The following is a 15681-nucleotide window of genomic DNA, read 5'->3' as shown; positions in this document are numbered from 1 at the left end:
TGCCCCTCTCCCCATCTCTCTCGTCTCCCACTCCCCCCCTGCCCCTCTCCCCATCTCTCTCTCGCTCACCCCCCTGCCCCTCTCCCCATCTCTCTCTCGCTCCCCCCTGCCCCTCTCCCCATCTCTCTCTCGCTCCCCCCCTGCCCCTCTCCCTCTCTCTCTCGCTCCCCCCTGCCCCTCTCCCTCTCTCTCTCGCACCCCCCTGCCCTCTCCCTCTCTCTCCCCCCTGCCCCTCTCCCTCTCTCTCTCCCCCTGCCCCTCTCCCTCTCTCTCTCTCCCCCTGCCCTCTCCCTCTCTCTCTCGCTCCCCTGCCCCTCTCCCTCTCTCTCTCGCTCCCCCCCTGCCCCTCTCCCTCTCTCTCTCGCTCCCCCCTGCCCCTCTCCCTCTCTCTCTCTCGCTCCCCCTGCCCCTCTCCCTCTCTCTCTCGCTCCCCCCTGCCCCTCTCCTCTCTCTCTCGCTCCCCCTGCCCCTCTCCTCTCTCTCTCCTCCCCTCTCCCTCTCCTCGCCCCCCTGCCCCTCTCCTCTCTCTCGCTCCCCCTGCCCCTCTCCCCTCTCCCTCCCTCTCGCTCCCCCCTCCCCTCCCTCTCTCTCTCGCTCCCCCCTGCCCTCTCTCTCTCTCTCGCTCCCCCCTGCCCCTCTCCCTCTCTCTCTCGCTCCCCCCTGCCCCTCTCCCTCTCTCTCTCGCTCCCCCCTGCCCCTCTCCCCTCTCTCTCTCGCTCCCCCCTGCCCTCTCCCTCTCTCTCTCCGCTCCCCCTGCCCCTCTCCCTCTCTCTCTCGCTCCCCCTGCCCTCTCCCTCTCTCTCTCGCTCCCCCCCTGCCCCTCTCCCTCTCTCTCTCTCGCTCCCCCCTGCCCCTCTCCCTCTCTCTCCCCCCTGCCCCTCTCTCTCTCTCGCTCCCCCCTGCCCCTCTCCCTCTCTCTCTCGCTCCCCCCTGCCCCTCTCCCTCTCTCTCTCGCTCCCCCCTGCCCCTCTCCTCTCTCGCTCCCCCCTGCCCCTCTCCCTCTCTCTCTCGCTCCCCCTGCCCCTCTCCCTCTCTCTCTCGCTCCCCCCTGCCCCTCTCCCTCTCTCTCTCGCTCCCCCCTGCCCCTCTCCCTCTCTCTCCTCGCTCCCCCTGCCCCTCTCCCTCTCTCTCTCGCTCCCCCTGCCCCTCTCCCTCTCTCTCTCGCTCCCCCTGCCCTCTCCCTCTCTCGCTCCCCCTGCCCCTCTCCCTCTCTCTCGCTCCCCCCTGCCCCTCTCCCTCTCTCTCTCGCCCCCCCTGCCCCTCTCCCTCTCTCTCTCTCGCTCCCCCCTGCCCTCTCCCTCTCTCTCTCGCTCCCCCTGCCCCTCTCCCTCGCTCCCCCTGCCCTCTCTCCCTCTCTCCCCCCCTGCCCCTCTCCCTCTCTCCCCCCCCTGCCCCTCTCCCTCTCTCTCTCGCTCCCCCCTGCCCCTCTCCCTCTCTCCTCGCTCCCCCCTGCCCCTCTCCCTCTCTCCCTCGCTCCCCCCTGCCCCTCTCCCTCTCTCCCTCGCTCCCCCCTGCCCCTCTCCCTCTCTCCCTCGCTCCCCCCTGCCCCTCTCCCTCTCTCCCTCGCTCCCCCTGCCCCTCTCCTCTCTCTCTCGCTCCCCCTGCCCCTCTCCCTCTCTCTCTCGCTCCCCCCTGCCCCTCTCCCTCTCCCTCCCGCCCCTCTCCCTCGCTGCCCCCCTCCCCTCTCCCCCTCTCTCCTCGCTCCCCCCTGCCCCTCTCCCTCTCTCTCTCCCCCGCCCCTCTCCCTCTCCCCCTCCCCTCTCCTCTCCTCCCCCTGCCCCTCTCCTCTCCTCCCCTGCCCTCTCCTCTCTCCCTCCCCCTCCCTCTCTCCTCTCTCCCTCCCCCTGCCCCTCTCCCTCTCCCCCCCCTGCCCCTCTCCCTCTCCCCCCCCTGCCCCTCTCCCTCTCCCCCCTGCCTCTCCTCTCCCCCCCTGCCCTCTCCCTCTCCCCCCTGCCTCTCCTCTCCCCCCTGCCCTCTCCTCTCCCCCCCTGCCCCTCTCTCTCTCCCCCCCTGCCCCTCTCCCTCTCCCCCCCTGCCCCTCTCCTCTCCCCCCCTGCCCCTCTCCCTCTCCCCCCCTGCCCTCTCCCTCTCCCTCTCCCCCCTGCCCTCTCTCTCTCCCTCGCTCCCCCCCTGCCCCTCTCCCTCTCTCCTCGCTCCCCCCTGCCCCTCTCCCTCTCCCTCGCTCCCCCCTGCCCCTCTCCCTCTCCCTCGCTCCCCCTGCCCCTCTCCCTCTCCCTCGCTCCCCCCTGCCCCTCTCCTCTCCTCGCTCCCCCCTGCCCCTCTCCCTCGCTCCCCCTGCCCCTCTCCCTCTCCCTCGCTCCCCCTGCCCCTCTCCCTCTCCCTCGCTCCCCCCTGCCCCTCTCCCTCTCCTCGCTCCCCCTGCCCCTCTCCCTCCCCTCTCCCCCTGCCCTCTCCCTCTCCCCCCCCTGCCCCTCTCCCTCTCCCCTCCCCGCCCTCTCCCTCTCCCTCGCTCCCCCCTGCCCCTCTCCCTCTCCCCCCCTGCCCCTCTCCCTCTCCCCCCCCCTGCCCCTCTCCCTCTCCCTCCCCTGCCCCTCTCCCTCTCCTTCTCCTCCCCCCCTGCCCCTCTCCCTCTCCCCTGCCCTCTCCCTCTCCTTCTCCCTCCCCCTGCCCCTCTCCCTCTCCTTCTCCCTCCCCCCCTGCCCCTCTCCCTCCCTCTCCCTCCCCCCTGCCCCTCTCCTCCTCTCCCTCCCCCCTGCCCCTCTCCCTCTCTCCCTGCCCCTCTCCCTCTCCCTCCCCCCTGCCCCCTCCCCTCTCTCTCGCTCCCCCTGCCCCCTCCCTCTCTCTCTCGCTCCCCCCTGCCCCCTCCCTCTCTCTCTCTCGCTCCCCCCTGCCCCCTCCCTCTCTCTCTCTCGCTCCCCCCTGCCCCCTCCCTCTCTCTCTCTCGCTCCCCCCTGCCCCCCTCCCTCTCTCTCTCTCGCTCCCCCCTGCCCCCCTCCCTCTCTCTCTCTCGCTCCCCCCTGCCCCCCTCCCTCTCTCTCTCTCGCTCCCCCCTGCCCCCCTCCCTCTCTCTCTCTCGCTCCCCCTGCCCCCTCCCTCTCTCTCTCGCTCCCCCTGCCCCCTCCCTCTCTCTCTCTCGCTCCCCCCTGCCCCCCTCCCTCTCTCTCTCTCGCTCCCCCTGCCCCCTCCTCTCTCTCTCTCGCTCCCCCCTGCCCCCTCCCTCTCTCTCTCTCGCTCCCCCTGCCCCCTCCCTCTCTCTCGCTCCCCCCTGCCCCCTCCCTCTCTCTCTCGCTCCCCCTGCCCCCTCCCTCTCTCTCTCGCTCCCCCCTGCCCCCTCCCTCTCTCTCTCGCTCCCCCTGCCCCCTCCCTCTCTCTCTCGCTCCCCCCTGCCCCTCTCCCTCTCTCTCTCGCTCCCCCTGCCCCTCTCCCTCTCTCTCTCGCTCCCCCTGCCCCTCCCTCTCTCTCTCGCTCCCCCCTGCCCCCTCTCCCTCTCGCTCCCCCCTGCCCCTCTCCCTCTCGCTCCCCCCTGCCCCTCTCCCTCTCTCTCTCGCTCCCCCTGCCCCTCTCCCTCTCTCTCGCTCCCCCCTGCCCCTCTCCCTCTCTCTCTCGCTCCCCCCTGCCCCTCTCCTCTCTCTCTCGCTCGCTCCCCCTGCCCCTCTCCCTCTCTCTCTCTCGCTCCCCCCTGCCCCTCTCCCTCTCTCTCTCTCGCTCCCCCCTGCCCCTCTCCCTCTCTCTCTCTCTCTCGCTCCCTCCCTCTCCTCTCCCTCTCTCTCTCTCGCTCCCCCTGCCCCCTCTCCCTCTCTCTCTCTCTCGCTCCCCCTGCCCCTCTCCCTCTCTCTCTCGCTCCCCCCTGCCCCTCTCCCTCTCTCTCTCGCTCCCCCCTGCCCCTCTCCCTCTCTCTCGCTCCCCCTGCCCTCTCCTCTCTCTCTCGCTCCCCCCTGCCCCTCTCCCTCTCTCTCTCGCTCCCCCCTGCCCCTCTCCCTCTCTCTCTCGCTCCCCCCTGCCCCTCTCCCTCTCTCTCTCTCGCTCCCCCTGCCCCTCTCCCTCTCTCTCTCGCTCCCCCCTGCCCCTCTCCTCTCTCTCTCGCTCCCCCTGCCCCTCTCCTCTCTCTCTCGCTCCCCCCTGCCCCTCTCCCTCTCTCTCTCGCTCCCCCCTGCCCCTCTCCCTCTCTCTCTCGCTCCCCCCTGCCCCTCTCCTCTCTCTCTCGCTCCCCCCTGCCCCTCTCCCTCTCTCTCTCGCTCCCCCTGCCCTCTCCCTCTCTCTCTCGCTCCCCCTGCCCCTCTCCCTCTCTCTCTCGCTCCCCCTGCCCCTCTCCCTCTCTCTCTCGCTCCCCCCTGCCCCTCTCCCTCTCTCTCTCGCTCCCCCCTGCCCTCTCCCTCTCTCTCTCGCTCCCCCCTGCCCCTCTCCCTCTCTCTCTCGCTCCCCCTGCCCCTCTCCTCTCTCTCTCGCTCCCCCCTGCCCTCTCCCTCTCTCTCTCGCTCCCCCCTGCCCCTCTCCCTCTCTCTCTCGCTCCCCCTGCCCCTCTCCCTCTCTCTCTCGCTCCCCCCTGCCCCTCTCCCTCTCTCTCTCGCTCCCCCCTGCCCCTCTCCCTCTCTCTCTCGCTCCCCCTGCCCCTCTCCCTCTCTCTCTCGCTCCCCCCTGCCCCTCTCCCTCTCTCTCTCGCTCCCCCTGCCCCTCTCCCTCTCTCTCTCGCTCCCCCCTGCCCCTCTCCCTCTCTCTCTCGCTCCCCCCTGCCCCTCTCCCTCTCTCTCTCGCTCCCCCTGCCCCTCTCCCTCTCTCTCTCGCTCCCCCCTGCCCTCTCCCTCTCTCTCTCGCTCCCCCCTGCCCCTCTCCCTCTCTCTCTCGCTCCCCCCTGCCCCTCTCCCTCTCTCTCTCGCTCCCCCCTGCCCCTCTCCCTCTCTCTCTCGCTCCCCTCCCTCTCCTCTCTCTCTCGCTCCCCTGCCCCTCCTCTCTCTCGCTCCCCCTGCCCCTCTCCTCTCTCTCTCGCTCCCCCTGCCCCTCTCCCTCTCTCTCTCGCTCCCCCCTGCCCCTCTCCCTCTCTCTCTCGCTCCCCCTGCCCCTCTCCCTCTCTCTCTCGCTCCCCCCTGCCCCTCTCCTCTCTCTCTCGCTCCCCCCTGCCCCTCTCCCTCTCTCTCTCGCTCCCCCTGCCCCTCTCCCTCTCTCTCTCGCTCCCCCTGCCCCTCTCCCTCTCTCTCTCGCTCCCCCCTGCCCCTCTCCCTCTCTCTCTCGCTCCCCCTGCCCCTCTCCCTCTCTCTCTCGCTCCCCCTGCCCCTCTCCCTCTCTCTCTCGCTCCCCCCTGCCCCTCTCCCTCTCTCTCTCGCTCCCCCTGCCCTCTCCCTCTCTCTCTCGCTCCCCCTGCCCCTCTCCCTCTCTCTCTCGCTCCCCCCTGCCCCTCTCCCTCTCTCTCTCGCTCCCCCCTGCCCCTCTCCCTCTCTCTCTCGCTCCCCCTGCCCCTCTCCCTCTCTCTCGCTCCCCCCTGCCCCTCTCCCTCTCTCTCTCGCTCCCCCTGCCCTCTCCCTCTCTCTCTCGCTCCCCCCTGCCCCTCTCCCTCTCTCTCTCGCTCCCCCTGCCCTCTCCCTCTCTCTCTCGCTCCCCCTGCCCCTCTCCCTCTCTCTCTCGCTCCCCCCTGCCCCTCTCCCTCTCTCTCTCGCTCCCCCTCTGCCCCTCTCCCTCTCTCTCTCGCTCCCCCCTGCCCCTCTCCCTCTCTCTCTCGCTCCCCCCTGCCCCTCTCCCTCTCTCTCTCGCTCCCCCTGCCCCTCTCCTCTCTCTCTCGCTCCCCCCTGCCCCTCTCCCTCTCTCTCTCGCTCCCCCCTGCCCCTCTCCCTCTCTCTCTCGCTCCCCCTGCCCCTCTCCCTCTCTCTCTCGCTCCCCCCTGCCCCTCTCCCTCTCTCTCTCGCTCCCCCTGCCCCTCTCCCTCTCTCTCTCGCTCCCCCCTGCCCCTCTCCCTCTCTCTCTCGCTCCCCCTGCCCCTCTCCTCTCTCTCTCTCTCGCTCCCCCCTGCCCCTCTCCCTCTCTCTCTCGCTCCCCCCTGCCCCTCTCCCTCTCTCTCTCGCTCCCCCCTGCCCCTCTCCCTCTCTCTCTCGCTCCCCCCTGCCCCTCTCCCTCTCTCTCTCGCTCCCCCCTGCCCCTCTCCCTCTCTCTCTCGCTCCCCCCTGCCCCTCTCCCTCTCTCTCTCGCTCCCCCCTGCCCCTCTCCCTCTCTCTCTCGCTCCCCCTGCCCCTCTCCCTCTCTCTCTCGCTCCCCCCTGCCCCTCTCCCTCTCTCTCTCGCTCCCCCTGCCCCTCTCCCTCTCTCTCTCGCTCCCCCCTGCCCCTCTCCCTCTCTCTCTCGCTCCCCCCTGCCCCTCTCCCTCTCTCTCTCGCTCCCCCCTGCCCCTCTCCCTCTCTCTCTCGCTCCCCCCTGCCCCTCTCCCTCTCTCTCTCGCTCCCCCCTGCCCCTCTCCCTCTCTCTCTCGCTCCCCCCTGCCCCTCTCCCTCTCTCTCTCGCTCCCCCCTGCCCCTCTCCCTCTCTCTCTCGCTCCCCCCTGCCCCTCTCCCTCTCTCTCTCGCTCCCCCCTGCCCCTCTCCCTCTCTCTCTCGCTCCCCCCTGCCCCTCTCCCTCTCTCTCTCTCGCTCCCCCTGCCCTCTCCCTCTCTCTCTCGCTCCCCCTGCCCCTCTCCCTCTCTCTCTCGCTCCCCCCTGCCCCTCTCCCTCTCTCTCTCGCTCCCCCTGCCCCTCTCCCTCTCTCTCTCGCTCCCCCCTGCCCCTCTCCCTCTCTCTCTCGCTCCCCCTGCCCCTCTCCCTCTCTCTCTCGCTCCCCCCTGCCCCTCTCCCTCTCCTCTCGCTCCCCCCTGCCCCTCTCCCTCTCGCTCCCCCTGCCCCTCTCCTCTCGCTCCCCCCTGCCCCTCTCCCTCTCGCTCCCCCCTGCCCCTCTCCCTCTCGCTCCCCCTGCCCCTCTCCCTCTCCTCTCGCTCCCCCCTGCCCCTCTCCCTCTCCCTCTCGCTCCCCCCTGCCCCTCTCCCTCTCCCTCTCGCTCCCCCCTGCCCTCTCCCTCTCCTCCCCCCTGCCCCTCTCCCTCTCCCTCTCGCTCCCCCCTGCCCCTCTCCCTCTCTCTCTCGCTCCCCCCTGCCCCTCTCCCTCTCTCTCTCGCTCCCCCCTGCCCCTCTCCCTCTCTCTCTCGCTCCCCCTGCCCCTCTCCCTCTCTCTCTCGCTCCCCCCTGCCCCTCTCCCTCTCTCTCTCTCGCTCCCCCCTGCCCCTCTCCCTCTCTCTCTCGCTCCCCCCTGCCCCTCTCCCTCTCTCTCTCGCTCCCCTGCCCCTCTCCCTCTCTCTCTCGCTCCCCCCTGCCCCTCTCCCTCTCTCTCTCGCTCCCCCCTGCCCCTCTCCCTCTCTCTCTCGCTCCCCCCTGCCCCTCTCCCTCTCTCTCTCGCTCCCCCCTGCCCCTCTCCCTCTCTCTCTCGCTCCCCCTGCCCCTCTCCCTCTCTCTCTCGCTCCCCCTGCCCTCTCCCTCTCTCTCTCGCTCCCCCCTGCCCCTCTCCCTCTCTCTCTCGCTCCCCCCTGCCCCTCTCCCTCTCTCTCTCGCTCCCCCCCTGCCCCTCTCCCTCTCTCTCTCGCTCCCCCCTGCCCTCTCCCTCTCTCTCTCGCTCCCCCCTGCCCCTCTCCTCTCTCTCTCGCTCCCCCTGCCCCTCTCCCCCTCTCCCTCTCTCTCTCGCTCCCCCCTGCCCCTCTCCCTCTCTCTCTCGCTCCCCCCTGCCCCTCTCCCTCTCTCTCTCGCTCCCCCCTGCCCCTCTCCCTCTCGCTCCCCCCTGCCCCTCTCCCTCTCCCTCTCGCTCCCCCTGCCCCTCTCCCTCTCTCTCTCGCTCCCCCCTGCCCCTCTTACTCCCTGCTGCCCTCACTCCCTCTCGCTCTCCCCTGCCCCTTTTCGTCTCCTCCCCCCCTCTCTCGCTCCCCCCACCTCCCTCTCCCTCGTTCCCCTCCCTCTCCACCCTTCCCTCTCTTGCTCCCCCCTCCCTCTTCCTCTCTCTCTCTCTCCTCCCGCCTCTCTCCCTTCCCTCCTGCCTCTCTCTCTGCCTCCCTCCCCCTCCTGCCTGCCTCCCTGCCTCTCTCTCTCACTTTCTCTCCCTCCTGCCTGTCTCTGTCTCTCTCTCTCTCTGACCGTTGCTGAGAGTGTGAACAACTTTTTCCAAACTTTGGACAGATTTGTGATTTTCTGGCGGGCTGTTGCAAAGAAAAAAAAATCCGAACCTGCCAGAAAACCCCGAAGCTGTCCTTGGTTTGGAGACTGCTGTTCCCATTCTCAGCACCTGTCAGCTGTGAATATGGAAAGGACTGTTCATGAGCATTTGATAAAGATCTGAGCTTGGAGATTCCAACTCAGCTGTGAAACTGACAGTTGCAATTTTTTGTTTAAAGCCGATCTGGTTGGAAAGAAGAAGCCAATGGGAAATTTCTCATCCCTGAAATTATCAGTCATGGAAAAATTTTACAATGAACCTTGGTGTCCATGTATGGACACGTTGCCGACCCCTGCACATATGTACGAATTAGGCCCCTTGAGCCTGCTCTACCATTTTATAAGATCATGCCTGATCTGATCGTGGCCTCAACTCTACTTTTCTTTCTAGCCCCTATACCCTTTGACATTCTTGTCAATCTAGAATCTATCTTACTCTATGTTAAAAATATTCAATGACCCTGCCTCCACTGGGTTCTGGGTACTGCCTGTGTGGAGTTTGCAAGTTCTCCCTGTGACTGCATGGGTTTCCGCCAGGTGCTCCGGTTTCCTCCCACAGCCAAAGACTTGTAGGTTGATAGGTAAATTGGCCGTTGTAAATTGCCCGTAGTGTAGGTAGGTGGTAGGAGAATTGAGGGAAGGTGGGATGTAGTAGGGAATATGGGATTAATGTCGGATTTGTATAAATGGGTGGTTGATGGTCGGCACAGACTTGGTGGGCTGAAAGGCCTGTTTCAGTGCTGTATCTCTCTATGACTCTATGACACTGCTCTCTGAGGAAAAGAATTCCACAGCCTAATGACTCTCTGAGAGAAAACATTTCTCCTCATCATCTTAAATGGGAGACTTCTAATTTTGAATTGTGTCCCCTGGTTCTACTGTGTCTCATAAAGGGAAGCATCCTCGCAGCATCCACCTTGTCAAGTCCCCTCAGAATCTTATCTGTTTCAATGAGATCACCTCTCATTCTTCTAAACTCCAATGGATACAGGCCCAACCTTGTCAACCTTACCTCAAAAAATAACCCCTTCATCCCAGGAATCAGTTAAGTGAACTTTCTCTGCACTGTTTCTAATGCAATTATATCCTTTATGTAAGGAGACCAAACCTGTTCATAGTACTCAAGATATGGTCTCACCAACGCCCTGTACAACTGTAGCAAACATCCTTACTTTTATATTCTATTCCCCTTGCAATAAACGACACCATTTCATTTGCCTTCCTAATCACTTGCTGTACCTGCATACTAACATTTTGTGATTAATGTACCAGGAACCCCAGATCCTTCTGTACTGCAGAGTTCCACAAACTCTCCATTTAAATAATATACTGCTTTTCTATTCTTCCTACCAAAGTGGATAAGTTCACATTTTCCCACATTCCACTCCATCTGCCAATTTTTTCCCCACTCGCTTAACCTATCTAAATCCCTTTGCAGACTCTTTATATCCTCCTCACAAGTTACTCTCCTACCTGTCTTTGTGCCAGCAAACTTGGCAACCATACATTCAGTCCCTTCGTCCAAATCATTAATATAGATTGTAAATAATTGAGACCCGAGCACTGATCCCTGTGGCACTCCACTAGTTACAGCTTACCAACCCAAAAATACCCCATTTATCCCTACTGCCTGCTTCCTGTTAGCTAACCAATCCTCTATCCATGCTAATATGTTACCCACTACACCACGAGCTCTTACTTGTGTAGTAACCTTTGATGTGGCACCGTATCAAATGCCTTTTGGAAATCCAAGTACACCACATCTACAGGTTCCCCTTTATCCATGTTGCTTGTTACTTCCTCAAAGAACTCAAATAAACTAGTCAAACATGATTTCCCTTTCACAAAACCACGTTGACTCTGCATTAAGATTTTCTAAGTGCCTTCTATAACCTTCTTAATTGTAGATTCTAGCATTTTCCCTATGACGTATGTAAGGCTAACTGGCCTCTAGTTTCCTGCTTTCTGTCTCCCTCCTTTCTTGAATCGAGAAGTTACATTCACTATTTTGCAATCTGATAGGACCTTTCCAGAATCTAGGGAATTTTGGAAAATTACAACCAATGCATCTGCTATTGCTGCAGTCACTTCATTTAAGACCCTAGGATGAAGTCCATCAGGTAAAGGCCTGCTCGGGTCTGCAAATGAAACCCGTCCTGAGCCCAACAGAACCACATCTGACCCGAGCCCAACCCGGCCCGAGTCCTTTCACTTTTTCCCGCGCCCGTCCCAACCCCACCACCGGGAAAAATAATCAACTTTATTTAAGAGGTTGTGCTCGACCTTGGATGGAATCGCTCACTGCAGACTAGTGCGGAGTGTTTCCCGCCTTGACGTCCTGGCTGTCACTGTGTCTGATCCAGACTGACCCAACCCGAGCCCGAATGCTGGATCCAGAACAGCGACCCGACCCGACTTGACCTGAACCCAACACGTCATCGAGTCCCATCGGGTTCGGGTCAGGTAGCCACGCTGTACCATCAGGTCCTGGGGACTTGTCAGCCTTTAGTTCTAATAATTTTCTCAGTACTCTTTCCCTGGTGATTGTAATTGCTTGAAGTTCCTCCCTCCCTTTCACTCCTTGATTTACAAGTGTTTCTGGGATATTGTTTGTATCCTCTACAGTAAAGACAGACACAAAATATTTGTTCAACACTTCCGCCATTTCCGTATTTCTCATTATTAATTCCCCAGATTCACTCTCTAGAGGACCCATGCTCACTTTTGTTACTCTTTTCCTTTCTAAATACTTGTAGAAACTCTTACTATATTATTTTATATTTCTAGCTTTCTTTCTCTCATACTCTAATTTCTCCCTCTTTTTTTTTTAAAGTCATTCTTTGCTGGTTTTTAAATTCTGTCTTATCTTCTGACCTACCACTAATCTCCACAGAATTGTATGCCTTTTCTTTCAATTTGATGCTTTCCTCAACTTCCTTAGTTAGTCACTGATTGTGCATCCTAGAGTCTTTCTTTTTCAGTGGAATGTATCTTTGCTGAGTGTGATGAAATATCTCCTTAAACAGGGCTACTGCATCTCTACTGACCTATCCCTTAACCTAATTTCCCAGTTGACTGTAGCCAGCTCTGCCTTCATACCCTTTTTTAAATTCATTCATGGGATGTGGGCGTCGCTGGCTAGGACTGCATTTATTGCCCATCCCTAATTTCCCTCGAGAAGGTGGTGGTGAGCTGCCTTCTTGAACCGCTACAGTCTATGTGAGGTAGGTACACCCTCAGTGCTGTTAGGAAGGGAGTTCCAGGATTTTGACCCAGCGACAGTGAAGGAACGGCGGCATAGTTCCAAGTCAGGATGGTGTATGACTTGGAGGGGAACTTGCAGGTGGTGGTGTTCCCATGCATTTGCTGCCCTTGTCCTTCTGGTTGGTAGAGGTCACGGGTTTGAAAGGTGCTGTCAAAGGAGCCTTGGTGCATTGCTAGAGTGCATCTTGTAGATGGTACACACTGCTGCCACTGTGCGTCGGTGATGGAGGGAGTGAATATTAGTGGATGGGGTGCCAATTAAGCGGGCTGCTTTGTCCTGGATGGTGTTGAGCTTCTTGAGTGTTGTTGGAGCTGCACCCATCCAGGCAAGTGGAAGGTATTCCATCACACACCTGACTTGTGCCTTATAGATGGTGGACAGGCTTTGGGGAGTCAGGTGGTGAGTTACTCACCGCAGGATTCCTAGCCTTTGACCTGCTGTTGTAGTCACGGTATTTATATGGCTACTCCAGTTCAGTTTCTGGTCAATGGTAGCCCCTAGGATGTTGATAGTGGGGGATTCAGCGATGGTAATGCCATTGAATGTCAAGGGGAGGTGGTTAGATTTTCTCTGGTTGGAGATGGTCATTGCCTGGCACTTGTGTGGCGTGAATGTTACTTGCCACTTATCAGTCCAAGCCTGGATACTGTCCAGGTCTTGCTGCATTTCTACATGGACTGCTTCAGTATCTGAGGAGTCACGAATACTGCTGAGCATTGTGCAATCATCAGCAAACAGCCCCACTTCTGACCTTATGATACAAGGAAGGTCATTGATGAAGCAGCTGAAGATGGCTGGGCCGAGGACACTACCCTGAGGAAGTCCTGCAGTGATGTCCTGGAGCTGAGATGATTAACCTCAACTAACAAGGCAAGGGAATATACAATGGATGGTAGGACCCTAGGAAGTACAGAATGTCAGAAGATCCTTGGTGTACTTGTCAATAGATCACTGAAGGCAGCAGCACAGGTAGATAAGATGGTTAGGAAGGCATATGGGATACTTTTATTAGCCGAGGCATAGAATATAAGTGCAGGGAGGTTATGATGAAGCTGTATAAAACGCTAGTTAGGCCACAGCTGGAGTACTGTGTACAGTTCTGGGCACCATAGTATAGGAAGGACGTGATTGCACTGGAGAGGGTGCAGAGGAGATTCACCAGAATGTTGACTGGGCTGGAGCATTTCAGCTATGAAGACAGACTGAAAAGGCTAGGGTAGTTTTCCTTAGAGCAGAGAAGGCTGAGGGGAGATATGATTGAGGTATACAAAATTATGAGGGGCATTAGGTTAGATAGGAAGAGACTTTTTCCCTTAGCGGAGGGGTCAATAACCAGGGGGCATAGATTTAAGGTAAGGGGCAGGAGGTTTAGAGGGGATTTGAGGAAAAGTTTTTTCACCCAGAGGGTGGTTGGGATCTGGAACACACTGCCTGAAGGAGTGGTAGAGACAGAAACCCTCATAACATTTAAGAAGTATTTAGATGAGCACTTGAAACGCCATAGCAAACAAGGCTACGGGCCAAGTGCTGGAAAATGGGACTAGAATAGTTAGGTACTTGATGGTCGGCACAGACACGATGGGCAGAAGGGCCTGTTTCTGTGCTGTATGACTCTATGACCTCCAACAACCACAACCATCTTCCTTTGCGCTAGGTATGACTCCAACTAGCGGAGAGTTTTCCCTCTGATTCCCATTGACTTCAGTTTTGCTAGGGCTCCTTGATGCCATACTCAGTCAAATGCTGCCTTGATGTCAAGGGCAGTCACTCTCACCTCACCTTTTGAGTTCAGTTATTTTGTCCATGTTTGAACCAAGGCTGTAATGAGGTCAGGAGCTGAGTGGCCCTGGCAGAACCCAACCTGAGCGTCACTGAGCAGGTTATTACTAAGCAAGTGCTGCTTGTAATTGCCTTTATTTAAATTTAAAACACTAATGTTAGACCCACTCTTCTCTCCCTCAAACTGAAGGCGAAATTCAATAATGTTATGACCACTGCTGCCCAGAGGCATCTTTACTACGAGGTCATTAATTAATCCTGCTTCATGTATTCATAGAGTATTTTTGGGACAATTTCTTAGAGCAGTACATTCTAGAACCAGGGAGTGCAATAAAGCTTCACCAGACAGATTCCTGGGATGGCAGGATTGTATTATGAGGAGAGATTAAGGAGACTGGGCATGTATTCTCTGGAGTTTAGAAGAATGAGAGCTGATCTCAATGAAGTGTACAGAATTCCTGCAGGGCTTGACAGGGTTGGTGCAGGAAGGATGCTTCCCCTGGCTGGGGACATCTAGAACCAGAGGACGCAGTCTCAGAACAAGAGTTATTTCATTTAGGACTGAGATGAGGAAGAATTTCTTCACTCAAAGAGTGATGAATCTTTGGAATTCTCTACTGCCGAGGACTGTGGAAGCTCAGTCATTGAGTATGTTTAAGACAGAGATCGATAGATTACTAGATATTAAAGATATCAAGGGATAGAGGATAATGCAGGAAAATGGTGTTGAGGTAGAAGATCAGCCATGATCTGGCTGACTGGCAGAACAGGTTCGAGGGACCGGATGGCCTACTCCTGGTGCTATTGACCATGTTCCGATTGCATACCACCAGGTCTAGAACATGCTGCTCTAAGAAGCTGTCCCAAAGACACTCCATGAACTCATCTTCCAGGCTACCTTTGCTGATCTGATTTGTCCAATCTATGTTTAGATTAAAATCACCCATGATCATTGCCGTACCTTTCTTATAAGCCCCCATTATTTTTTCCTGTATGCCCTGTCATCAGAACTGACGAAGGGTCACTGACCTGAAACGTTAACTCTGCTTCTCTCGCCACAGATGCTGCCAGACCTGCTGAGTATTTCCAGCATTTATTGTTTTTACCATTGATGTGTATAGTAGTTTCGTGATCAATTAGCAACAGTACAAATACAAATTATAATAAAGAAATAGTGCTTTGTTGAAAAAATGCTACATGCTTTTAGAAGGAATTGACTGCTATGGCTTAGTGAGAAATTTAGAGATATAATTTCTGAAAGCTTCCCCATTGGATAGGAATTTCTTCACTCAGAGTGATGAATCTTTGGAATTCTCTACCCCAGAGGACTGTGGAAGCTCAGTTATTGAGTATGTTTAAGACAGAGATCGATAGATTACTAGATATTAAAGATATCAAGGGATAGAGGATAATGCAGGAAAATGGTGTTGAGGTAGAAAATCAGCCATGATCTGGTTGACTGGCAGAACAGGTTTGAGGGACCAGTTGGCCTACTCCTGGTGCTATTGACTATGTTCGGATTGCACACCACCAGGTCTAGAATAGGCTGCTCTCTGGTTAGCTCTAGAACGTTCTGCTCTAAAAAGCTGTCCCAAAGACACTATGAAATCATCTTCCAGGCTACCTTTGCCATAAAGTTTCGACCGAACATAGGAACATAGAAGCATGAATAGGCCATTCAGCCCATCAAGCCTGCTCAGCCATTCAATATGATCATGGCTGATCATCCATTTCAATGCCTTTTTCCCCACACTATCCCCATATCCCTTTATGTCACCGGTATTTAGAAATCTGTTAATCTCTACGTTAAACATACTCAATGACTGAGCTTCCACAGCTCTCTGGGGTAGAGAATTCCAAAGATTCACAACCTGAGTAAAGAAATTTCTCCTCATCTTTGTCTTATGTGGCTTCCCCCGTATCTTGAAATTGTGTTCCCTGGTTCTAGACTCCCCAACCAGGGGAAGCATCTTAGCTGCATCTACCCTTTAAGTATTTTGTAGGTTTCAATGAGATCACCTCTCATTCTTCGAAACTCTAGAGAATACAGGCCCAATTTCCCCAATCTCTCTTCATAGGACAAGTCTGGTGAACCTTCATTGCATTCCCTCTATGGCAATAATATCCTTCTAAGGTAAGGGGAGCAAAACTGCACACAGTACTCCAGGTGTGGTCTAACCCAGGTTCTATACAATTGAAGCAAGACTTCACCACTCCTGTACTCAAATTCTCTTGTGATAAAGGCTAACATACCATTAGCCTTCCTAATTGCTTGCTGCACCTGCATGTTAGCTTTCAGTGACTTATTGACGAGGACACCCAGGTTCCTTTGTACATCTACACCTTTCTAATCTCTTACGATTTAAGAAATACTCTGAACATCTATTCCTCCTACCAAAATAGATAACCTCCACATTTTTTCACATTATATTCCATCTGCCACATTCCTGCACACTCACTAAGTCTGTCCA

General features: G+C 58.0%; 1 protein-coding gene across 8 annotated transcripts in view; it reads right to left on the bottom strand.

Moving 5' to 3' along the window:
* Positions 1–15681, bottom strand: part of sytl5 (synaptotagmin-like 5) — a 347258-nt gene that overhangs the window by 82063 nt on the left and 249514 nt on the right. The window lies entirely within an intron of this gene.

Source organism: Heterodontus francisci, chromosome 10 (assembly GCF_036365525.1).
Source record: "Heterodontus francisci isolate sHetFra1 chromosome 10, sHetFra1.hap1, whole genome shotgun sequence".
NCBI classification, from domain to species: Eukaryota; Metazoa; Chordata; class Chondrichthyes; order Heterodontiformes; family Heterodontidae; genus Heterodontus; species Heterodontus francisci.
This window is presented reverse-complemented; position numbering and strand designations above follow the sequence as displayed.